This window comes from Dioscorea cayenensis, chromosome 20 (assembly GCF_009730915.1).
Source record: "Dioscorea cayenensis subsp. rotundata cultivar TDr96_F1 chromosome 20, TDr96_F1_v2_PseudoChromosome.rev07_lg8_w22 25.fasta, whole genome shotgun sequence".
Classification (NCBI taxonomy): Eukaryota; Viridiplantae; Streptophyta; class Magnoliopsida; order Dioscoreales; family Dioscoreaceae; genus Dioscorea; species Dioscorea cayenensis.
In genome coordinates this window covers 11,246,398-11,271,459 of record NC_052490.1, presented here as the reverse complement: position 1 = coordinate 11,271,459, position 25,062 = coordinate 11,246,398, and the positions used below count along the sequence as shown (strand labels likewise).

At 43.1% G+C, this 25,062-nt stretch overlaps 3 non-coding genes across 3 annotated transcripts; 2 read left to right on the top strand and 1 right to left on the bottom strand.

Moving 5' to 3' along the window:
* Positions 1-8,692: 8,692 nt before the first annotated feature.
* Positions 8,693-8,799, bottom strand: LOC120252250. Its single transcript, XR_005533795.1, has one exon. It is a non-coding gene; the product is annotated as a small nucleolar RNA R71 (small nucleolar RNA).
* Positions 8,800-16,848: 8,049 nt separating this feature from the next.
* On the top strand, positions 16,849-16,955 carry LOC120252171. The gene has a single exon (XR_005533714.1). It is a non-coding gene; the product is annotated as a small nucleolar RNA R71 (small nucleolar RNA).
* Positions 16,956-20,942: 3,987 nt separating this feature from the next.
* On the top strand, positions 20,943-21,049 carry LOC120252368. The gene has a single exon (XR_005533903.1). It is a non-coding gene; the product is annotated as a small nucleolar RNA R71 (small nucleolar RNA).
* Positions 21,050-25,062: the final 4,013 nt, after the last annotated feature.

The window sequence follows — 25,062 nt, the reverse complement described above, 5'->3', positions numbered from 1 at the left end:
TCCAACCTTGAATGCTTCATTGTATGAACATTTCTCCTAGAGTGACACTAGGGTTGAGAGTTCTTGTTGGTAACCTTGTGAGTAAGTGACACACCACGAGCGTTAGACAAACCTAGGTTGGAGAGGGTTGAGATGGTGAGTCGAGAGGTACAGGAGCGTCCCCTTTTTCCTTCCAGTGTGATAGATTCTACCTCCGTTCCTTGAGTTCTTTGCGGCCATAATAGTGTCAATGGTCTAAGGGATGAACTTCCGCTGGGGCTTAGTTGCACGTGCAACGGAGTGAAGTCTTGAGGTGATCTTAGTATCTAGGGCTCAATTGTGGTTAGGAACCTTTCACCTGGACCAAAGGGTTAGGTCTATAATTAGGAAGAGATTTATCACTTGGAATCCCTAGAGCTCGTTGCAACTCTATGCTAGTGCGAGGTGTTGAGATTGTTCAATTTTTCCTCCGGAACATGTATAGAGTTAGGCATAGTTGACCTTAGATTTGGGACTATGTAATTAAGGATTTCCACGACTCACCATTGCATTGATTAGGAAGCATAATACAGGGTTCTTGCACTTGAAAAAATTATCCTAGGTGGAGCATTATCCGGGTATCCCATCTCTATCGATTGCCTTACCCCTTCTTACTTTTGCTTTCTTTCTTGTTGCTTTTATTGTTGAGAATTGAATCATTATCACACTCCTTATCCTTGATCTTTCACATAGCTAAGAATCGAATTAAGTATTTTTATTCCGTACTCCCTGTGGATTCGATACCCGCTCACCCGGGATTATTACATCGAAAAACCCGTGTACTTGCGGGATATACACAAGGGGACCTTGTCACTACCACATGGTCGTGTGCCCGGACATGTGACCTCAAGAGAAGAGTGTTCGGATCGCGTTTTGTGGAAAAATACTGTAGCAATAGTATTGCAGCAACTTCACTGTAGCATTACTGTAGCAAAATACTGTTGACAAGGTTCCCTTGCGTATATCCCACAAGTGCACGGGTTTGTCGAAGTAATAATCCCGGATGAGCGGGTATCGAATCCACATGGAGTAGGGAATGAAAACACTTAATCCGCTTCTTAGTTATGTGAAAGATCAATAGTGATAAGTGTGACAATGATTCAATTCTCAAAAGTAAAAACAATAAGTAAGAGAGCACGAGTAAAGGAGGACGTAAGGCAATCAATAAAGATGGGGTACTCGGATAATGCTGCGCTTAGGACAATTGTTTCAAGTGCAAGAACCCTCTATTATGCTTCCTAATCAATGCAATGGTGAGTCATCGAAATCCTTAAATACATAGTCCCAAATCTAAGGTCAACTATGCCTAACTCTATACATGTCCTAGAGGAGAGGTTAGATAACCTCTCAACCTCGCACTCGAATAAAGTTACAATGAGCTCTAGGGATTCCAAGTGATAAATCTCTTCCTAATTATAGACCTAACCCTTTGGTCCAGGTGGAAGGTCCCTAACCATAATTAAGCTATAGATACTAAGATTACCTGAATGCTTCACTCCGTTGCACGCGCAACTAAGCCCCAGCGGAGGGTCATCCCTTAGACCATTCACTCTATTATGGCAACAAAGAACTCGAGGAACGGAGGTAAAATCTATCACACCGGAGGGGAAAGGGGGCGCTCCTGTACCTCTCGACTCACCCTCTTAACCCTCTCCAACCTAGCTTTGTCTAACGTTCGTGGTGTGTCACTCACTTACAAGGTTACGAACAAGAACTCTCAACCCTAGTGTCACTCTAGGGGAAATGTTCATACAATCAAGCATTCAAGGTTGGAACTCACAACAAACATCAATTTATTGAAAGCATAATAAAGAGATTCAATTAAACAAATACATCCTAGGATTCACAAATACCCAATTACCCACTAGGGGTTTAGCTCTCCATGGAGCTAAGTACAATCAAAGAAATAGAATGTAAAAGCAATGAATACATAGAGAAACCCCCTCGATAGTCGTGTTGATGGTCTTATGGAAAGTCCTCTTCTCGTCGTCTAAGGATTCCCTCGTCCGGTATAGGATATGCCTCGATGGAAGCTTCCCTACCAACCTTCTTCCTAAGGAATGACGATGTCGGAGCCGTATGATAAGTGCTTGTGCGATATGAATGCGAAGCGTTCATTCCTTATGTTGAGCATTACTTTTCTCGGGTTTTTACACTAATATGTGTATTTTTATGTTACTTTCGTACAGGTAGGGTTGTGAGGCCGATTATGAAAGAAAGAAGCCAATGGATCACAATGCTCCGATTTTAGAGAAATCTTGCTAAGGTTCAAACGCGAAAACATAGGTCGGGTGTGAGATTCTAGAGTGTGTGCCAACCTCCTCGTATTCTAATTGGCACATCCACTTGGAGGGGCACAAGGGCAGTCACACTCGAGCATTCCGACGTATGCACATAGAACAAGAGCACCACCAACTTGTCTATCATTGACGAAGCAAGTGATCCACGATGTGAACTTGAGCCCATTTGCATTATCCCGATGAAAGTATGGATTTGGGAAGCTATTCAGGATAGATACTGTAGCAGCGCTGTTCACAGCTGGCTGAGAAAACAGGAATTCGGAGAATCCTCACGAGCATGTGGAAATTATACACGCCCGTGTGGAAATTCCACATCGGCGTGTGTAAAATCCACAGGCATATTTAAAGCTGATTCAGCCCCGATTTCAGTATTCTTTTCTCCATCTTCCCCCTAACTTGAGAGAGGGCTTCGGCTAGAGTTTTGAGGGGTATTGGCTAGAATTTTGGGAGAGGTTCTATGACTCTGACATAGTCATTCCTTACGAAGAAGGTTGGTAGGGGAGCTTCCGTCGAGGCGTATCCTTTACCGGACGAGGGAATCGTTGGACGACGAGTAGAGGACTCTCCACAAGACCATCGACATGACCATCGATGGGGTTTTTCTATGGATTCATTGCTTTTACATTCTATTTCTTTGATTGTACTTAGCTCCATGGAGAGCTAAACCCCTAGTGGGTACTAGGGTATTTGTTAACCCTAGGATGCATTTATTTCATTGAATCTCTTTATTATGCTTTCAATTAATTGATGTTTATTGTGAGTTCCAACCTTGAATGCTTGATTGTATGAACATTTCTCCTAGAGTGACACTACGGTTGAGAGTTCTCATTGGTAACCTTGTGAGTGAGTGACACACCACGAGTGTTAGACAAAGCTAGGTTGGAGAGGGTTGAGAGGGTGAGTCAAGAGATACAGGAGCATCCCCTTTCCCCTCCGATGTGATAGATTCTACCTCCGTTCTTCGAGTTCTTTGCGGCCATAATAGAGTGAATGGTCTAAGGGATGAACTTCCGCTGGGGCTTAGTTGCATGTGCAATGGACTGAAGCGTTAAGGTGATCTTAGTATCTAGGGCTTGATTATGGTTAGGGATCTTCCACCTGGACCAAAAGGTTAGGTCTATAATTAGGAAGAGATTTATCACTTAGAATCCCTAGAGCTCATTGCAAGTCTATGCGAGTGCGAGATTGAGAGGTTATCTAATCTCTCCTCCGGGATATGTATAGAGTTAGGCATAGTTGACCTTAGATTTAGGACGATGTAATTAACGATTTCCATGACTCACCATTGCATTGATTAGGAAGCATAATAGAGGGTTCTTGCACTTGAAACAATTATCCTAGGTGGAGCATTGTCCGAGTAACCCATCTCTATCGATTGCCTTATTTCCTCCTTTACTCGTACACTCTTACTTGTTGCTTTTACTTTTGAGAATTGAATCATTGTCACAATTATCACTACTAATCTTTCACATAGCTAAGAAGAAAATTAAGTGTTTTTATTCCCTACTCCCTGTGGATTCGATACCCGCTCACCCGAGATCATTACTTCGACAAACCTGTGCACTTGTGGGATATATGCAAGGGGACCTTATCACCGTAGAACCTCTCCAAAACCTTAGCCAATATCTTTCAAAACCCTAGCCGAAAGCCTCTCTCATGTTGGGGAAAAGATGGAGAAAAGAATGCTGAAATCGGAATTGAATCGGCTTTAAATAGGGCCGGAATCGGGCGACCACACGGGCCTGTGGATTTTTCACACGCCCATGTGGATTCTCTGAATTCTTGCTTTCTCGGCCAGCTGTGAATATTGCTGCTACAATACTTTCACTACATTGTTCCGCTACAGTACTTGGCCTAAAATACTTCCTGAGTCCATACTTTCTTCGAGGTGACGCAAACGGGCACACGTTCACGTCGTGGATCACTTGCTTCTTCAATGATAGACAAGTTGGTGGAGCTCTTGTTCTATGTGCATAAGTTGGAATGCTCGAGTGTGACTGCCCTTGTGCCCTTCCAAATGGATGTGCCAACTCGAATACGAGGAGGTTGGCACACACTCTAGCATCTCACACCCGACCTATGTCTTCGCGTTTGAACTTTAGCAAGATTTTCCCCAAAATTGGTGCATTATGATCCACATTGGCTTCTTTCCTTCATAATGGCCTCACAACCCTACCTGCACGAAAGTAACATGAAAACACACATGTTAGTGTAAAAACCCGAGAAAATTAATGCTCAACATAAGGAAGGAATGCTTCGCATTCATATCACACAAGCACTTATAAAACTCCCCCACACTTAAGCTTTTTCTTGTCCTCAAGCAAAAATTAAACATTCTGTGCATAGATGAAGGAAATATTGGAAGTGCTTGGTCTTAGGTTCACCAAAGTGTACAGAGAGAGCATTCTACAAGTAAGGGAAATTTTAACATTAAATACAAAAAATCAAAGCTCCAGTTAAAAACTTGAATCAAAAAGGACAACAAACCCGAAATCGTGTACATGTGTGAACTCACTCAAAACAACCCAAGGTGTACTCCTCAAAGTTCTAAGTACAAGGGACTTATTTATCTACAAAAGTGACAACAATTTTAAAGATGGTAGTAGCTTCACACATCCTCTAAGGTAGCCCTTTCCAAAGCGGCCGCTAAGGTGGCTTTCACACTTTCGAGGTGGTAGCTCTTTCTACCGGAGTAGTAGCTTTCACTCATTCTATGAGATTTCTCTTTCTCTCATTAGGACATAGCTAGTATCCGACTTATGAGAGTAGCTTCATACTTCATAGGTGGTAGCTCTTTCCACCCAACAAGCACAAATAAACAATAAAACTATTTTGTTTATTTTGTATTTTTTTTTTCAGAATTTAACACAAGAAACAACTATAACTAGTCCCTTTAACATCGAACATGATTTTCCAATAGAGTTTAAAAGAGTGAGTAGTGCATCGAGTGTAAATCGGGTAAAAAAATTCTTAGAAATTCAAGCAAGAACTAGAGCATGAAAAACATTCAATGTTAAAAATTTCTCCTAAACTCAAGAATACAATCATTGTAACTAAAGTGAACCGCCATTGGCTATGTGAGCATATATATCAATCAAGAACAATAAAAAAAGGATGTGTGCACTATGAAACTCCCCCACACTTAAGTTGTACATTGTCCTCAATGTATATATTCAAGCTCACTCAAAATATATATTAATGAAGAATATATGTGGGAGAAGCAATCAAAACAATACTCCCTTGACTCCTAGTGTCGCGTTTGATGGAGCTAAGTCCTTGGGAGTAATGTTTTCGACGGGTTGTGAAGCTCACATGGCCAAGTGCCAAAAGCACTTTTTGCCGTGCCCATGACAAAAGTCTCAATTCCCAAGATGACAAGACCATCCTGACGCATACACGAGGGGGTTCGATGAAGCTAAATAAAACAAAAATAACTCGAGTATATAAAAGATAAAGCAATGAATACAACTCGAGATGCAAAATACAAATAAACTCAGAAGGAGAATCCTTTCTGATTGAAGAAGTCTAAAAATAAAGTGCATAAAGGTAAAATAAAGCAAATTCAAGTGTCGGTGTCATCCTTGGGCTCCCGTGCTGCTACTGGTGAAGACGCACATGGTGGGTCCACCGGTGCCGGGGTAGGCGATGGAGGTTCAGGAGATGCCGAGGGGGGCTGAGAAGTCCTCGGTCGCAAGACAAATGAGGAGGCGACATCTCGCTCTAAGATCTGCTGTAATACGTCGAAACGTGCCATGAACTCTGTGTACTGAGCAGCCTGTGCTGCCCTGATCTCTGAAATCTCTGCTCGCAGCTCAATGACCTCTTTCCGTATCACCCCCAAAGCGCTCTCTAGCCTCTCAAAGCGATCATGAGCTCGAGATGGTGAAAACATACACACGGGGGGTGCTTCCTCTGCTACTGGAGTTGCCTCGATCTCCATCGGTGCTGGCTGAGGCTCAAGAGCGGGCTGAGGTACCCCGGTTTCATCACCCTCATCCTCGACTATCTCTGGAGCTGGTAGGACTAAAGCAAAAACACCTGTTCGAACCCTGCGCACCATGCCCATCAACCTCATCGTCTCTAGGCTCAGGGGAGCAGGTATACTCGTCTTCTCTGCCCCGCGAATCGCGTCCAAGAGACCCATGCCCAATACTAATCTAATGATGTAAGGGCCCGAAAAGATCGCTCCCAGTCTAGCATAATGCACCTGATGTATGATGTACTCTGCCATGATGTGTCCTAAGTGAATCGGTACACGCTGCACCATCGAGTACAAGTACAGAAGTTCTTGTCGGCTAAGAACACCAGTGCTATCACCATGGCCATTCACCGACCTACTCATGATGGCATGTAAATATCTGTATGCAGGTCAGGAAAGGCACATGGCCTTGGATACCCCCGGCTCATACTGGCCGTGACCACATAGCCCTCTGTAAGCTCTCTGCGGGGTCAAGGCTCAAGGATAATCAGTCGGTAACTGAGCATACTCCTTTGTATCTGTGAATGCCTCCTCATACAAGCCGAGCAGAATAGAAAACTGAGTGATGCTCAAACTATGGTGGTGTCCAAATACTCTGAACTGAATAGTGTCAACACTGTGGAAGCTCGCGTAGGATCTATCAAACTCAAATGATGATAATACCTCTAATGCGAGCTCTCGGATGGCTGGCTCTTTAATTGTCAATAACCGCCTCCAACCACCTACTGATACGAGATCCTCGACCTCATCTGCAAACTCTTGACAACCTATCAAAACGAACCTGGTGCTCGGGAATAGTGAAACTCACACCCTCAGGCTCGGAAGATGACTCACGCGGCCGCTTCTCCGTCTGCTTCTTTGACCGAGGTGCCATAGTCTGCAAAATTTAAAATACAATCGATCAAACAGGTTGATTAGCCAATGCTGCAGAAATCCACACGGTCGTGTGGAATTTCCACACGCCCGTGTGGATCTACGGGGCGTGAAACCCGCTCGGCCGCACCTTAAAAATCCAACAACGCACCGTGAAATCACTTTTACTTCGGCGACCTAGCTTCGGAGATGGATTCTTCAAGACGTTGGGCGACCCATCAAGGCCATCATCACGAATTTAAGGGTGTTTTACTTCATGGCTTTCATTGCTTTTCATTGTAATAATCATTGTTTTGTAACTTGCTCCATGGAGGGCTAAACCTTAGTAGGTATTTGGGCATGTGAACCCTAGGATTTATGTTTTGTAATGATTTGCTTTATGTTTCTATTAATTCGAGTTGATTTGAGTTTTAACCTTGTATTCCCATTGCTTGCTTATTTAATTAATCCTTGAGGTTGATTGGATTTGCATGATTGTTTACTTTGATGTGAGAGAGGTCTCCATTAGAGTTAGAACGTCAAGGTTAAAGAGGGTTGAGAGGGTGAGTCATGAGATAGTGGAGTGTCCCTTCTCCCTTCTGATTGAGTATTTCCTATCTCCATATTCCCTAAACTCTATGCAACCATATTTGGTGTGAGGCGTTAGATTGAGAGATTTCTCCGCCGGGACCTTGTAGAGGATTAGAGATCCTTCGCCGGGAATTAGGGTTGGATCTATCCTTAGGAATTGGTTTCATTCATAGGTGTCCCTAGAGCGTATTGCGGTCATATGGGGTGTGAGGTGTTGAGATTGAGTGATTTCTCCACCGGGACCTTGTAGGGGACTAGTACCGGTGGCTTGGAGGCAAGAACCTGTTGTTCTTGGATTACCTCGACTCATTAGACTCGGTTTAGAAGAATTTAGTGAATCGTAAGCTTCATGTTAGATCCTAGGGGGAGCATTGCCCGGATACCTCATCTTTATTGATTGAGATCTCCTTTACTCGTTTTCTTGCTTGCTTGCTTGCTTATTAATTCTCTTGCAATTAGTTCATTTCATCATATCCATTGATTTCGACTAGATAACTAAGAATTGGTTAATACTAATGCTTCCGTTCCTTGTGGGTTCGACTACCCATCCACCGGGATAATTATTACTTCGACACCCGTGCAACCAAGAACACTCTCAGATTTTGCTAGGCCTACAATTCGTGGGACACAATCGAGCATTGTTAGGCCACCGGTGGCAGCCCAGAATTTTGAGTTAAAGCCGGGTTTCATTCAAATGGTTCAACAGTCCGCACAATTTAATGGGTTATCGGATGAAGACCCAAACAATCATATTGAAAATTTCCTTGAAGTTTCCGATATGTTGAAGATCAATGGGGTCTCAGATGATGCGATCCGTTTGAGGGCTTTTCCATTCTCATTAAAGGGGATAGCCAAACAATGGCTTCATTCATTGCCAAGAGCCTCGATTACAACATGGAACGAAATGGCCGAGGCTTTCCTTGCAAGGTATTTTCCTCTGGGGAAATCGGCAAAACTTCGCAATGAGATATCATCATTTGTTCAAATGGAGCTTGAATCTTTATTTAAGACTTGGGAACGATTCAAGGACCTCTTGCAGAAGTGTCCACAACATGGGTTCCCCGAGTGGATGGTTATTCAAGCATTTTACAATGGGTTGAACTCGAGTAGCAAACAACTTCTTGATGTCGCCGCAGGAGGAACATTGGGAAACAAGACTCCCGAAGAAACCCGACAGTTAATTGAAGAAATGGATTTGAATAGCTACCAATGGAATGTAAGAGACAAGAAGAAAGTGGTCGGACTCCATGAGATCGACACGGTTACATCCTTGGCAGCCCAAGTAGAAGCACTGACCAAGAAATTGGACACTTTGACTTCATCAAGGGCAGCTATAATCACAAGTTATGATGGTTGTGGGGGCTCACATATGCCGTCGGATTGCCCTATCTCGATTACAACTTCAGCCCCAAGTTAACAAGTAGATTTTGTGGGCAATTCGGTAAGAGGACAAGGTAATCCGTATAGCAACACTTACAACCAAGGGTGGAGAAACCAGCCAAATCTCTCGTGGGGCAATCAAGGGCTGCAAAAGACCACTGCCCCACTCGGATTTCAGCAAACACCTTCGATTCCAGAGAGAGTTTCAGAATTAGAAAGGGTTTTCTCAAAGTTTATTCAATCAACCGACACAAGTTTCCAAAACATAGAAGCAACACTCCGCAATCATACTGCTTCTTTACATAATTTGGAAAATCAAGTTGGACAAATAGCAAAGTCATTGGCGGAGAGACCTTTAGGGAGCCTACCAAGTAACACAGAGACTAACCCAAGGCAGGAAGTGAAGGCGATCACTTTGAGAAGTGGTCGAGAACTCCAAGAAGAGCTCACTGCTGAGAAAAATTCTAAAATTCTTCAAGCTAAAACCCCCACTGGGAAGATTGCTGAATTTCCTCAGAAACTGCCAAATGATAAGGTGCAAGATAACGAGAAGCGACCAGCTGCGTCACTCCCTTCATATACTCCAAGGATCCCTTACCCGGCGCATTTGAAGAAAAACAAAGCTGATGCGCAAAACAGGAAATTTCTTGATCTATTTAAACAGTTACACATTAACATTCCCTTTGTAGAGGCGTTATTTCAAATGTCTCGTTATGCAAAGTTCTTGAAGGACCTCTTGTCCAACAAGAGGAAGATGAAGGAAAGTGTGGCTATGGTGTTAGAAGGGAATTGTTCGGCAATGCTTCAGAAAAATCTGCCAAATAAAATGAAAGATCCGGGATGCTTTATCATACCTTGTGCAATCGGAGGTTTGGGAAAAAAAAAAGCTTTAGCCGATTCGGGAGCTAGTATTAATGTCATGCCGTACACTTTGTTTCAGAAATTGGGGTTAGGAGAGCCACGGCCAACCCGCATGACTTTACAGCTGGCCGATCGCTCCGTTCGTCATCCTCGAGGTATAATTGAAGATGTTTTGGTAAAGGTTGACAAGTATATTTTTCCTGCAGATTTTGTTGTGTTAGATGTCGATGAAGATGCGGAAGTTCTACTAATTCTAGGAAGACCCTTTTTGAGATCCTCCAAAGCTCTCATTGACATGGATGGAGGCGAGATGACATTACACATTGGAGAAGAAATGATCACATACCGTCTCGCCGAAGCAATGAAGCACTCTCTTGACTTTGATGATACTTGTTATTTTTTTTATGTCAATGATGAGATTTTTGATGAGTACCTGCAGGAGTTTCTCAATCCAGATCCATATGAGGTGTGGCTGGACATTGATGAGGAGGACACAACCAATTGTGCAAAACAAGTACTTAATGAACAACCTCAAGGAGGATTTTTGAAACAGATTTTTTGCCAAGCCAAGAGGTCGATACGTCGCTACCGAAAGTATTCCAATACACTTGAGGACAAGCACACAAAGGAAGAGCGCAACACTCCCTCATTCGGTAACATAGTCAAAAATTTCTCATTGAGTATGAAGAATTTTTGTCCATCATGTGTGGAGGTTGCTAGGAAAGAGGTTTTTCATCTTTATGAGCCACCATGAGGTAAAAACAGGTACGTCAAGCTAAATGACGTTAAACAAGCGCTTCTTGGGAGGCAACCCAAGCTTTTAATTAGTTTTTAAACTCAAAATTTAAATTCTGCAGAAATAAATTCATGAGTGTGTATCTTGATTAATTTTGTTGACCGTTGGTGTTTTCGTGGAATTTTTTCGGTGATTTGAATTGTTGTTTATGTGAATAACATGGTTTAGGGTGAATTTGATGTTTAATGTTGAAAAATTGGTATTAATTTGGAGTTTCGGGCACTCTATGGACTGTCTGCAGAAATTTTGCAGTCCACATGGCCGCATGTAATTTTCACGCGGTCGTGTAAAGTACCCACGCGGGGGTGTGGAAAATCCACACCCTCTTGTGCCTATAAAAATATGAAGGGGCACTATTCATCATCTTCTATTTTCAAAGAACCCTTTCATCTTCCACCTTCCACTCCTAGAAAACTCAATTTTTAATCTCTAAAACCAATTATTTTCAACTCTTTGGAGGATTAGAGGTAATTTGCCGGAGTTTACACCAAGTTTTCTTCTCCGATTAGCTCCGGTAAGCCTTCACTCTCTTTTCCCCTTTTCCATGTTTTTCAAGGTCATTTTCATGGAGTTTTCTTCCTATTTTGATGATAGTTCTCATAGGGAATCATGCTAGACACTTGTTCAATGTATGAGAATGATTTTTGTGAAGCATAGGAGCCCAACTCCGGCGAAAACTCGGGAGTCCGGCGCCCATGCGGTCGCGCGGCTTGCCAACACGACCGTGTGGGCTGAACGCCGCCGTCGCACGCCACGCGTGCCGCGGCCGAGGCGATGCACCCGACCATGGGACCGCATGGGTCGGGCTGCCAGGCGCGGCTGCTCGGCCGAGCCAAGCACGCGCACACGCAGGCACGTGGCTTTCCCACACGCCCACGTGGGCTGGAAAAAAGGCCAGTTGGCCTTGTTTTTCCCCCGGCTCGCTGTTCTTGCGCATGTGGTGCCCAGTTTTTACTATATTCATGCTGAACTGATGTTTTTAAGTGCTTTCTTCGCAGATTATGGCACCACGGACCAAGAGGTTAGCCCAGAAACATTCTCGCCATGATAGGGTGCCGACCCCACCACCGGTAATCGAATTTCTTGACCCCGTTCATCGCAGCGGTTTGAGCATCTCCAGCAACTGAAGATTGGACAATCGTGTTTTATCGACTGGGATGTACTAGAGGACATTTGTCTTGCTGAGGAGGTCAGAGCACTTGTTAGTGTGGGGGGATGGGACCTATTATTCTCCATTTAGGAGCTCGTCAGGCGAGATATCACCTTGGAAGTTCTTGCCTCATTTTCTTTTGATCGTGAGACAGTTGATATCAGTTTTCATGTTTCCAATGACATTCGTTTTCGCGCTTTCGGTCAGCCGCATAGGATGTCTTTGACCCAGTTCTCGATATATCTCGGTTTATACGATCAGACCTACGCTGATACTATCAAGTACACTGAGCTCCTCACCGATTATCCTTCTAATCTCACTCCGGGCCAGGTCTTCCATGATCTATGTGGTGGTCGTCAGTATTTCGCAGGTCAGTCTAAGGCCTCATTGCTTACTCGACCGGTGCACAGGTACATCCATGCTGTTCTTAGTAGGTCCGTGACAAGTTGGGGGGATTGTATTGGTTCACTTCGTAGGATAGATCTGTTGTACCTCTACTCCATGATCCATGGAGCCCCTCTCCACTTAGGATATGTGGTTACCGACTACTTTTGTCATCAGAGTGAGTATTTGCGATTGGAAGCATTGTTTGCAGGACCCTACATCACTCGTCTTATGTTCAAGATGGGTCTTATCCGTTCGGTCAGAGGCGAGGAGAGAGTCAGTACTCCGGCACCATTGGGTTTGGCCACTCTCCGTTTGATGGGCATTGTGCGACGTACATGCTCGGGCGGATATATAGTAGTAGAGTCGTCATCTGGGGACGATGAGGAGCCTGCTGAGGCTACAGAGGCACCACCTGCAGCCGAGCCCATAGTCACCGAGGCAGCCCCGACAACATCAGCCGATCTTGATTCATTTTCCCCTCGAGTTCACGAGCGTCAGGCTTGACTCGAGGCTGCCGTTGCTACCATTCTTGAGAACCAGGCACAGATTCTGGAGCGTCTTGATCATATTCAGCAGATCCTATTCTTTCTATTTATAAATAAGTCCCATGTTAATAAGAACTTGGTAGTGGACATAGTGTTGATATGAGTTGAGTTTTACAGACACACACGCATTCGGATTTTATCACATTCAATTTTTATTGGATTGTTTGCTAAAGCATTGATTGTTTTGTCTAGTGTTTGATTCTCTCCATGACTGTAGAATTTTATTCTTGTACTCATTTGGTGAACCTAAGGCCAAGCACTTCTCTTTTCTTTCCATAGGTATAATGTTTAATTTTGCTTGAGGACAAGCAAAGACTTAAGTGTGTGGGAGTTTGATAAGTGCTTGAGTAGACATATTTTTATATATGTTTTACATGCACTGAGCATCATTTTTACTGTGGTTTATGTCTCATATTGTGTATTTGGTGTTCTTTTATGCATATAGGTTGTGAATGCCTTGAAGAGTAAAAAGGAAACAAAGATAGGCTATAAAGACACAATGTTGGGAGTTCTTGTTCAATTCAAGGACCAAAATACGAGAGGAGTTCATAAACGTAGAGATGTGTGCCAACTTCCAAGAAGATTGAAGTCAAATCACTAGTTGGAAGGGCACAAAGGCAGTCACATCTTCATGTTCCTTCTCTTTGTGAAGATTGCAAGACTCTCAAAGATACGTCGATGAAGAAAAGTTTTATAGCCTACTACATGGACGTGTGCCCGGACATGTGGCCTCAAGAGAAGAGTATTTGGATCGTGTTTTGTGAAAAGTACCGTAGTAATTTTAATGTAGTATTTTCCTGTAGCAAAATACTGTTCACGCGCCCGCGTGGAAATTTCTGCAGCCCACGCGGCCGCGTGGAAAATCCACACGGGCGCGTGAGGGCACGTGACAGGCACGATCTAAGGCCTATAAATAGCCGTTTTGCCCTATTCTTTCGGATCTTTTGTGCGGCTCTTGAGGGGTGAGACGGCTAGGGTTTGGAGAGAAGGTCTTTGTGGCTTTGGAGGCGCTTCATCACCAACTTTGATCGATTCCTCCTCCGTCATAGCATCAAGGAAGCCACCGGTGAACCTAGCTTCGGAGTGGGTCCTTCAAGATGTCGAAGCTCTCCATCGAGGCCATCAGGTCATATATAAGGGGGTTTATTTCTATGGTTTTAATGTACTTTCATTCATTGATGGTGTGTTTTGTATGTTGCTCCATGGAGAGCTAAACCCTAGAGGGTATTTGGGCTTGTGAACCCTAGGATTCTCATCTTTTGTGGATTTGCTTAGTGTTTCTATTTAATCCGAGTTTGATTAAGTTTTAATCTTGTATTCTCATTGCTTGCTTGTTTAATTAATCCTTGTGGTTGATTGGAATTGCATGATTTGTTACTTTGATGTGAGAGAGGTCTCCATTAGAGTTAGAACTTCAAGGTTAAAGAGGGTTAAGAGGGTGAGTCATGAGATAGTGGAGTGTCCCCTCTCCCTTCCGATTGAGTGTATTCTATCTCCGTTCCCTAAGCTCTATGCAACCATATTTGGTGTGAGGCGTGAGATTGAGAGATTTCTCCACCGGGACCTTGTAGGGTGTTAGGATCCTTCGCCAGGAATTAGGGTTGGATCAATCTTTAGGAGTCGGATACACCTCTTGGAATCCCTAGAGTGCTTTGCAGTCATATGTGGTGTGAGGTGTTGAGATTGAGCGATTTCTTCACTGCGACCTCGTAGGGGACTAGTATCGGTGATCGGGAGGCCGGATCCGATTATATTTGGATTTTCACGACTTAACTTACTCATCATAGAAACACTTTGCTTATTCGGTACCGAATACCTTAATCCTAGGGGGAGCATTGCCCGAATACCCCACTTTTACTGATTGAGATCTCCATCTATTTAACCCTTGCATATTCGTCTCCGGTATTCATTTCTTCGCACATTAGATCACCACACCTTTCCATTCATCATTAGGTTAGAAAGCAGAGAAGAAGTTAGTACTAGTAGCCCTGTTCCCTGTGGATTCGACTACCCACTCACCGGGGTAATTATTACTTCAACACCCATGCACTTGCGGTTTACACGCATATTCTGATGTGTGTCAGTTGCCCGCTTACCCATGACTTGAAAGCATGATGAGCACAATCTATTGAAAGTAGAGGGTGTATTATCGGGCTTGGGACCACCTAGCAATGATTCATCCAACTCCTTCCGTTCACGGACGTCTCCAACAGCCTTGGAGTGTTTTCGGTGGCGTCTCCTAGCCCTCTTCATTTTCCGAGTACCTTCTTCAGGATCCCCGGTGTAGATGGTACTTCTTCCATCGATCTAAGCATCGTTACATCTTCATGTCCCTCCTCTTGGTCAAACAAACCTTCATACGGATCCGGATTGAACATTTCCTGCATGTATTTATCAACAATCTCATCAGTAGTGTCTAGAAAGTATAAAGTATCATCAAAATCAAGAGAATGCCACATGGCTTCAGCAAGGCGGTATGTGAGCATGCCATCTCCAACTCTCAATGTGAGCTCTCTGCCGTCCATATCAATCAATGCTTTGAAAGTCCACAAGAGCGGTCACCCAAGTATCAAAGGTACATCCGCATCCTCATCGACGTCTAGCCCTACAAAGTCAACCGGAAAAATGTACTTGTCCACCTTAACAAGCACATCTTCAATGATGCCTCTCTGATGTCGTACTGTTCGGTCCGCTAGTTATAAAGTCATCCGAGTAGGCCTAGGCTCACCCAAGCCTAGCTTTTGAAAGAAAGTGTATGGCATGACGTTGATACTAGCCCCTGAGTCCGCCAATGCCATTTCCTTACCTAGATTGCCAATATTACACGGAATGATGAAGCTTCCCGCGTCTTTCTTCTTGTTCAGCATATTCTTTTGTAATACCGCCGAGCATGAAGCATCCAAAATCACTGAAGTACTTTCCTTCAACTTCCTCTTGTTAGTCAACAAGTCTTTCAAGAACTTCGCATACTTTGGCATTTGGGCCAACGCCTCAACAAAAAGAATATTGATGTGGAGTTGTTTGAACATACTCAGGAACTTCTTGTACTGTTCATCCCCTTGGTCATTTTTCAATCTAGAGGGATAAGGGATTCTTGGCTTGAAAGGTGAGGGTGCCACCTCTTTCTCTTTGCTTGTACCGTCTTCTACCTCTATAACCTCGGGTGCGTGCTCTTTTAGCTTCTCACTCGGAAGCCTACCTTCAACCTCACGACCACTTCTCAAAGTGATCCCCTTCACATGCTCTCTAGGGTTGGTTTCTGTATTGCTCGGTAAGCTTCCATGTGACCTTTCAGAAAGAGACTTCGCAATTTGCCCCACCTGATTTTCAAGGTTATGCAAAGAGGCTGTGTGGTTGCAAAGTGTAGCCTCGACTGATTCAAACCTTGTATTTGTAGATTGCACAAATCTAGTCAAGTGCTTCTCTAAGTCATTCATTCGGGTTTCCAAACCTTAGACTCTGTTTTCGACTTGAGGTGCTTGTTGTTGTTGTTGGAAACCCGATGGCCCCATGGCCTTTTGTGGACCCTGATTACTCCATGAGAAATTGGGATGATTCTTCCAACCCAAATTGTAGGTATTGCTATATGGGTTTCCTTGAGGTCTTATGCCATTACCTACAAAATCAACATTCTCCACTGAAGAAACATCACCGATAGAGATTGGGCAATCAGAGGGAGCATGTCCTCCACCACATCCTGTGCAATTAGTCACGACCGCCACTCTTTTTGAAATTAGAAGATCTAAATTTTACTCAAATTTTCCACTTGAGCCGCCAATGAAGTTACCGCATTTATTTCATGGAGACCGACCATCTTTTTCTTCTCCCTAGCATTCTATTGGTAGCTGTTTAGCCCCATTTCTTCAATTAAATGACGGGCCTCATCTGGGGTCTTGCTACCTAAGGTACTTCCTGCTGCCGCATCCAAGAGTTGCCTTGTACTTTGATTTAAACCGTTGTAAAAGGTCTGAACAATCATCCACTTGAGAAATCCGTATTGCGGGCACTTTCTCAAGAGTTCCTTGAACCTTTCCCATGTCTCGAATAGAGACTCCAATTCCAACTGAACAAAGGATGAGATCTCATTCCTAAGCTTTGTTGATTTTCTGGGAGGGAAATAACGGGCAAGAAAAGCTTCTACCATCTCCTCCCATGTTGTAATCGATGCTCTAGGTAATGAGTGTAGCCACTGCTTCGCTCTCCCCTTTAGGGAAAATGGGAAAGCTCTCAACTTGATGGCATTATCCGTCACTCTGTTATCTTCTGCATATCACACACCTCGAGAAAACTCTCTATATGACTGTTTGGATCCTCATCGGCCAAACAGTTGAACGGTACGGATTGCTGCAACATGTGGATGAATGTCGGCTTCAGCTCAAAGTTCTGAGCTGTAATCGGGGGACGCACAATGCTCGATTGTGTCCCTAACACTGAAGGTCTGGCATAATCAGATAATATCCACTGTTGCTTATTCTGTTCTGCCATGTTTTCTGATCCTTCAACTTCCAAATCAGCTAAATTTGACTGTTCTTGCATAGGCTATTTTCCTTTTCTTCTAAGTGTACGTTCAAGCTCAGGATCTCTTTCAATCAATATTGAGGGATTCCCTCGGGTCATAACCTGGAGCTCCACCCAAAAAGAAAGAAAAAGAAATCATAACAATGATAGAATAAGAAGATATGAAATAGAATGTATGGTGAAATAGCTAAGAAAACAAAGTGCAAAGTATCTCTAAACGCCTACTCCCAGGCAACGGCGCCAAAAACTTGACAAGGTCCCCTTGTGTATATCCCGCAAGTGCACGGTTTTGTAGAAGTAATCATCCCGGATGAGTGGTTATCGAATCCACAGGGAGTAGGGAACAAAAACACTTAATCCACATCTTAGCTATGTGAAAGATCAATAGTGATAAGTGTGACAATGATTCAATTCTCAAAAGTAAAAACAACAAATAAGAAACCACACGTAAAGAAGGAGGTAAGGCAATCGATAAAGATGGGTTACTTGGATAATGCTGCGCTTAGGACAATTGTTTCAAGTGCAAGAACCCTCTAATATGCTTCCTAATCAATGCAATGGTGAGTCGTGGAAATCCTTAAATACATAGTCCCAAATCTAAGGTCAACTACGCCTAACTCTATACATGTCCCGGAGGAGAGATTAGATAACCTCTCAACCTCACACTCGAATAGAGTTGCAGTGAGCTCTAGGGATTCCAAGTGATAAATCTCTTTCTAATTATAGACCTAACCCTTTGGTCCAGGTGGAAGGTCCCTAACCACATTAAGCCCTAGATACTAAGATCACCTCAACGCTTCACTCCGTTGCACGCGCAACTAAGCCCCAGCGGAGGGTCATCCTTTAGACCATTCACTCTATTATGGCCGCAAAGAACTTGAGGAATGGAGATAGAATCTATCACGTCGAAGGAGAAAGGGGGCGCTCATATACCTCTCGACTCACTTTCTCAACCCTCTCTAACCTAGCTTTGTCTAACGGTCGTGGTGTGTCACTCACTCACAAGGTTACCAACAAGAACTCACAACCCTAGTGTCACTCTAGGGGAAATGTTCATACAATCAAGCATTCATGGTTGTAACTCACAACCAACATCAATTTATTGAAAGCATAATAAAGAGATTCAATGAAACAAATACATCCTAGGGTTCACAAATACCCAAGTACCCACTAGGGGTTTAGCTCTCCATGGAGCTAAGTACAATCAAAGAAATAGAATGTAAAAGCAATGAATCCATAGAGAAACCCCCTCAATAGTCGTGTCGATGGTCTTGTGGAAAGTCCTCTACTCGTCGTCCAAGGATTCCCTTGTCCTGTATAGGATACGCCTAGACAGAAGCTCCCCTACCAAACTTCTTCCTAAGGAATGACGATGTCGGAGCCGTAGAACCTCTCCAAAACCTTCGCCAATACCTCTCGAAACCCTAGCCGAAACCCTCTCTCAAGTTTGGGAAAAGCTGGAGAAAAAAATGCTGAAATCAGGGCTGAATCGGCTTTAAATAGGGCTGGAACCCGGTGACCACAAGGGCCTGTTGATTTTTCACACGCCCATGTGGAATTTCCACACGGCCATGTATAATTTCCACAGTACTTTCACTATAGTGTTCCACTACAGTACCTGGCCTAAAATACTTCCCGAGTCCATACTTTCATCGAGGTGATGCAAACGGGCACACGTTCACGTCGTGGATCACTTGCTTCTTCAATGATAAACAAGTTGGTGGAGCTCTTCTTCTATGTGCATAAGTCAGAATGCTCGAGTGTGACTGTCCTTGTGCCCCTCTAAATGGATGTGCCAAATCGAATACGAGGAGGTTGGCACACACTCTAGCATCTCACACCCGACCTATGTCTTCACGTTTGAACTTTAGCAAGATTTCCCCAAAAATCGGTGCATTATGATCCATATTGGCTTCTTTCCTTCATAATCAGCCTCACAACCCTACCTGCACGAAAGTAACATGAAAACACACATGTTAGTGTAAAAACTCGAGAAAAGTAATGCTCAACATAAGGAAAGAATGCTTCGCATTCATATCACACAAGCACTTATCAATTGTTCACGCGCCCTCGTGGAAATTCCTGCATCCCACGCGGCCACGTGGAAAATACGCACGGGCGCATAAGGACACGTGACAAATGTGGTTTTAGGCTTTAAATAGGCCGCTTGCCTTATTTTTGAAAGACTTTTGGCAAGGGTTTTTGCGAGCATTATGAAGGCAAGGCGGCTAGGGTTTTGGAGGAGGTCTTTGACGATATTGGGTGGCGTCCGTCACCAACTTTGATCGATCGTCTCTCTGTCATAGCATAGAGGGAGCCTTCGGCGACCAAGCTTCGGAGAAGGATTCTTCATGACGTTGGGCGACCCATCAAGGCCATCATCACGAATTTAAGGGGGTTTTACTTCATGGTTTTCATTGCTTTTCATTGTAATAATCATTGTTTTGTAACTTGCTCCATGGAGGGCTAAACCTTAGTAGGTATTTGGGTATGTGAACCCTAGGATCTATGTTCTTGTAATGATTTGCCTTATGTTTCTATTAAATCCGAGTTGATTTGAGTATTAATCTTGTATTCCCATTGCTTGCTTGTTTAATTAATCCTTGTGGTTGATTGGATTCACATGATTTGTTACTTTGATGTGAGAGAGGTCTCCATTATAGTTAGAACTTCAAGGGATCGGCTAGAGATCCTTCGTCAGGAATTAGGGTTAGATCTATCTTTAGGAATCGGTTTCACTCTTAGGTGTCCCTAGAGCGTATTGCGGTCATATGGGGTGTGAGGTGTTGAGATTGAGCAATTTCTCCGCCGGGACCTTGTAGGGGACTAGTATTGGTGGCTTGGAGGCAAGTGCCGGTTGTTCTTGGATTACCTTGACTCATTAGACTCGGTTTAGAAGCATTTAGTGAATCATGAGCTTCATGTTAGATCATAGGGGGAGCATTGTCTTAGTACCTCATCTTTATTGATTGAGATCTCCTTTACTTGTTTTCTTGCTCGTTTGATTGCTTAATAATTCTCTTGCAATTAGTTCATTTCATCACATCCATTGATTTCAACTAGATAACTAAGAAGTGGTCAATACTAATACTCCGTTCCCCTGTGGATTCAACTACCCACTCACCGGGGTAATTATTACTTCGACACCCGTGCACTTGTGGTTTACACGCATATTCGGACGTGTCAATAACCCACAAAATTGACTTGCTCAACTGAAGATGCATCACCAATAGAAATAGGGTAATCAGTTAGAGCATGTCCTCCCCCACAACCTATGTAAGTAGTGATGGCCGCCAATCTGTTAGAAGTTAGAAGGTCTTATTTCTTGCTCAATGATACCACTTGGGGCGCGAAGGAAGTGACTGCATCGATTTCGTGGAGTCAGGCTATTTTCTTCCTTTCCCATGCGTTCCACTGGTAGCTTTTCATGGCCATTTCCCCTACCAATTGCATGGCTTCATCAGGGGTCTTGTTCCCCATTGTACCTCCTACGGCAATATCTATAAGCTATCTTGTACTTGGATTCAACCCGTTGTAAAAGGTTTGACTGATCATCCAATTGGGAAAACTGTGTTGTGGACACTTCCGCAAGAGGTCATTGATTCACTCCCATGTCTCAAATAATGATTTGAGCTCCATCTGTATGAATGAGGATATCTCATTACAAAGCCTTGCTGACTTTCCCGGGGGAAAGTATCTCATAAGAAAGGCTTTTGGCCATTTCATTCCAAATCGTGATGGAAGACTTTTTGCAATAAATGAAGCCACTGCTAGCTTTTCCTTTGAGAGAGAATGGGAAAGCCCTCAATCTGATAGCATAATCCGACATTCCATTAATCTTTAACATATCACAAACTTCCAAGAAGTTCTAAATATGATTGCTCGGATCCTCATCGGCCAAAACCATTGAAGCTACCATCGTTGAGACATTTAGATAAATGCTGGTTTCAGCTCAAAGTTTGAGCTGTGATTGGAGGTCGCACAATACTTGATTGTGTGCCCAAAACTGAAGGTCTGGCATAGTTAGAAAGTGTTCTCTATAGCTCATTCTATTCTGCCATATTATCCGACCCTTGACCTTCTACTTCAGCTCGAATTGAAGGTTCCTGTACAAGTTCTTTTCCCCTTCTTATAAGTGTATGCTAAAGCTCAGGATCTTCTTATAAGTATATTATTCTCAACCTGGAGCTGTAACCAAAAAGAAAAGAAAAATAAGAACAATGATAGAATAAAAAAATGTGAAATAGAATGAATGATGAATAGATAAAATAGCAAGGTGTAAAGTATCTCTAAACGCCTACTCCCTAGCAACAATGCTAAAAACATGACAACGCTCCTTACGTGTGACCTGCAAGTGCACAGGTTTGTTGAAGTAATAAATCCCAGGTGAGTGGGGTATCGTATCCACAGTGAATAAAGAATAGAAACAACAAAATTGCTACTTAACTAAGTGGAAATGAAACAATGATGGTGTGGATAAAGATCAATGCAAACAAACTAAAGAAAATAAGAAAGAGAGGAACAAATAAATGAGAGGAAAGGCAATCAACAAAAGTGGAGTACTCGGATATTGTTCCTCCTAGGATTATTTCTTCAAGTGCGAAACCAATTATTATTCTTCCTAACTGATGTTTAATGAGTCATGGAGATCCTTAAATACACGGTCCCAAACCTAAGGTCAACTGTGACTAACTCTATACTATGTCCAGCCGGAGAAATCTCTCAGTCTCAACACCTCACACTGTGTAAAGTTGCAAGAAGCTCTAGGGATTCCAAGTGATAAACCCAATTCCTATATGTAGATCTGACCCTTTGGTCCAGGCAAAAGACCCCTAGTTACAATTAAGCATAAGATGTTAAACTCACTTCAATGCTTCACTCTGTTGCTCACGCAACTAAGCCCCTATGGAGTTCATCCCTTAACCCTTCACTCTATTGTGACCACAAAAAACCTTGGAATGTGGAGGTAGGATAAATCACACTGGAGGGTAAAGGGGATGCTCAGCTACCTCTCGACTCAACCTCTCGACCCTTTCCAATCTTGCTTTGTCTAACCCTTATTATGTGTTACTCACTCACAAGGATTACCAATGTAGACTCTCAACCCTAGTCTCACTCTATGGGAGAAATCATTTAACAAGCATTCAAGATGGGAACTCAATTAAAGACATCAATTAAGTTAAGCATAATAAAAAGTTAATGAAATAAATACATCCTAGGGTTCACAAAATCCAAGTACCTAATAAGTGCTTGTCTGTTAGGAATGCGAAATATTCTTTCCTTATGATGAGCATTATGTTTATTAGGTTTTAGCGCTAATATGTGTGCATTTATATTACTTTCATGCATATAGTGTTGTGAAGCCGAATGTTAAAGAAAGAAGCCAATGTAGGTCGTGAATGCACTATTTGGAGGAAATCTTGAGAAGGTTCAAAGGTGAAGTCATAAGTCGGGTTCAAGATGTAAGAATGTGTGCCAACCTTCTTGTATTCAAGTTAGCACAATGATTTGGAGGGACACAAAGGTAGTCACATTCGAGTATCCTGGCTCGTGCATTGATAGTGAAATCTTCAATAATGAAGCCGTTTATTGAAGAAGCAAGGCAATCTACAATGTAAACATGTGCCCGTTTATATTACCATGATGAAAACATGGATTCAAGAGTGTTTCGGGCTGTTATTGTAGCAGATTCTGTTCACAGCTGGCCGAAAAAATGAAGTTCAGAGAATCCATACGGGCATGTGGACATTATCCACTCCCGTGTGGAGATTCCACAGGGGCATGTGGATGCCCATTTCAAGCCCTATTTAAGGCCAATTTCAGTCCCGATTTCAGGATTCTTTTATCCATCTTTTCCCCATCTTGAAAGAGGGCTACAGCTAGGTTTTGAGAAGTATTGGCAATGGATTTGGAGAGGTTCTACGGCTTTGACATCGTGCTCCATTTGGAAGAATGTTAGTGGGAGAGCTTTCGCGGGCATCGATCTGGTGCGGTGTATCCTAGGCCAGACAAAAGGACCTTTGGAAGGGTCGAGGCTTCTCCACAAGACCATCGTCATGACTATCGAGGGGGTTTTCTATGGATTGCTTGCTTTTACATTGGATTTCATTGTTGATTGTAACTAGCTCCATAGAGAGCCAAACCCCCTAGTGGGTACTTGGATTTGTGAATCCTAGGATGTATTTATTTCATTAAACCTTTTATAATGCTTTCATTAATTGATGCTTTAATTGAGTTCCAATCTTGAATGTTTGATTAAATGAATACTCCCTTAGAGTGACACTAGGGTTGAGAGTTCTTGTTGGTAACCCTTGTGAGTGAGTGACATACCACGAGAGTTAGACAAAGATAGATTAGAGAGGATTGAGAGGGTGAGTCGAAAAGTAGCGGAGCGTCCCCTTTCCCCTCCGGCGTGATTTATTCTACCACCATTTCCTCTAGTTATTTGCTATCATAGTAGAGTGAATGGGCTAAGGGATGACCTTCCGGTGGAGTTTAGTTGCAAGGGCAACAGAGTGAAGCGTTGTAGTGATTTTAGCACCTAGGGCTTAATTGTGACTATGGACCTTCCACCTAGAACAATGGGTTAGGTCTACATCTAGGAAAATGATTTATCACGTGGAATCTCTAGAACTCATTGTGTTCTATACAAGTATGAGGTGTTGTAATTGTTCAATTTCTCCTCCGCGACATGTATAGAGTCAGGCATGGTTGACCTTAGATTTTGGACCATGTATTGAAAGATCTCAACTACTCATTAATGCATTAGTCAGGAAGAATAATAGAGGGTTTTGCACTTGAACTGATCATTCTAGACAGAACAATATCTGAGTACCCCATTTATATTGATTGCCTTACCTCTCCCTTACTTGTGCTTCTCTTTCTTGTCTCATTTATTCTTGTTTACATTACATTTTGTTAACAAAACTATTATTCATCTTTCACTTGGTTAAGAAACAATTAAAGTATTTTTATTTCCAACTCACAGTGGATACGGTACCCACTCAGTTAGATTTTATTACTTGACAAACACGGTACACTTGAGAGACATACCCAAGGAGCGTTGTCAGTACTCACTAAGGGTTTTAGCTCTCCATGGAGCAAGATACAATCAATAATGAAATCAAAAGTAAAAATATGCAATCTATAGTAAAGCCCCTCGGTATTCGTGTTGATGGTCTTGTGGAGTTGCCTTGTTCTCTCCAAAGGTCCCTTTGTCAAGCCTAGGGCACACCTCGCCAGATCAATGCCAATGAAAGCTCCCCCAATAACTATCTTCTAAGAGAAACGTGGTACCGAAGCCGTAAATCACTCGAAAAGCCTTACCAAAGCCTCTCTTAAACCTAGCCGCCGGCCTCTCAAAAGTTGGATAAAAGATGGGAAAAAGGATGGAAGGATCGTCCAAAAATCGGTGGAATCACTTCTTAAATAGGGTGTGAATCGGGCATCCACACGCCCTACATGGTTTCTCCACAGTGCAGTGGAATTTCCACACAGGCGTGGGGAATTTCCACATGCCCATGTGGATTCTCTGGAAACCCTGATTTTTCAGTGATTTCGTGAAAAAGTAACTACTACTGTGATCCACTAAAACACTCCCAATTCCATACTTTTCATCAAGGCAACATAAAGCGGGCACACGTTTTTTGCGTGAGATCGCAACTCTTCTTCAATCAAAGTCATCA